Raw genomic sequence first — 1,615 nt, forward strand, 5'->3', positions numbered from 1 at the left:
GGTTTCCCTTATGGTGAGTCGTAGGTGACAGGGGAGTGGAGTTTGTGGGGCGTGCGTTTCGGCCGGCCCCTGGTTGTTCCATGCCAGATCTGTGCGGGATGCCAGTGAGCCGCTGTCTGCTGCCTGCTGCCTGTTTGCGATCGCAAACAATGAATCTGCGTGGGATGCAAGATTCATTGTTTGCGATCCCTTGCCCGCTCGATTAAAGAAAGTGGGATCTGGCCTTGCATTAATTTTTTAGATAGGGCTCCCTCACGGCATTCTTGCTCTTGCATTTGAAAGTCGAATCAGGATTCCATCTAGAGAAAGGTTCCGAATGGAACTAGTGAATGTGTATGCCGAACGTAGGCAGGTATACCTGACCTTTGATATTAAGCTATGATCTCTCTTCTCTCTCTTGAAGTTCCCACAAAGCGACTCTGAACCTAAGACCGGGTTGTGGGATGTCTTTTGATATTCTAAACTAAGAAAAACGCAATTGGATTTCTTTTTATATCCCTATGATAGGAAATGAAAGAAAAGGACGAGATTAAGCCGATTCCATTGCGGAAAGAAAAGAGGCTCTCCCATTCCCACCTGATACGTCAAAAGCAATTGACTAATAAGGGGAACCAACCAGTCGAATTCGATTGATTATGTCACTCCGCATTACTAGAAAAGGGCAGCAACTTTCTACTAAAATGGGCTTTGGCACTACTTCCGCTATTACTCGAAATAATAATAATAGTGAAAGGGCAGTCGAATTTGTGACTACGTCAAAGGCTCGTTTCACTCGAATTTAAAGGCTGTAACTCCTACTTATTTCTATTAATTAAAGCTTGCCCATGGCTTCTTTCTTCCCATTCTTTCTTCTTTCTCCGTCACTAGATTCCGGTTAAAACGCTTGGTCCACCCATGCTTTTCCTCTGCATTTTTCATATGGAAAGGGAAAGCAGTGCCAACTTATTGGAATTCTGCATGGCATATTTCCCAACCTTCATTCCTGCTATTCCAGGCTCTAGTGCTCAGTCATAAACCTATTGCCCGCTCCGCTTTCCCATTCCGATTGCTTTCGGTATCTGAATCTTCCTGAATTCAAGTAGAGAATACCAGGGCTTTCTTCTTCTTTGATTTTCCTTGGGGCAGAGGATAAAAAAATGGATTTCCAACATAGCACCTGCGGCATTAGGATTCTAAGATTTAGGAGGGGAAGACTGAGGAGAGGGATCACATGCATTGAAGCAATCTCAAGATTCAGAAACGATCAAAATAATGGTACGGGGAGAAGAAAGAGAGGAGAGTCACGAAAATAGGGTAAACGCAAAGAGACGATGAAAAGCAATCAGAGAGGAGAGGGAAGAATGACAATGGAAATCATAAAGCTCAGCGAGGAGCACATTACTATGAATAATAATGGAGAGGGACATTAAAGGGGAAAACTGAGCAAAGAGATATAAAAATATATTAGAAAAGCTTTTCGCTTCTACTTCGTTTTCTTGTTTAGATTCATTACTTCAGTGATTGAACATGGGCAGATACCTATAAGGACCCCATTTCATTGACCTTCGCCCTTTTATATCCCTCGTTAAGATATGTTATCCGGACCAACTCCCACGTAGAAAACCAAGAGCGGTGA

This window comes from Triticum urartu, chromosome 1, assembly GCF_003073215.2.
Source record: "Triticum urartu cultivar G1812 chromosome 1, Tu2.1, whole genome shotgun sequence".
Taxonomy (NCBI): Eukaryota; Viridiplantae; Streptophyta; class Magnoliopsida; order Poales; family Poaceae; genus Triticum; species Triticum urartu.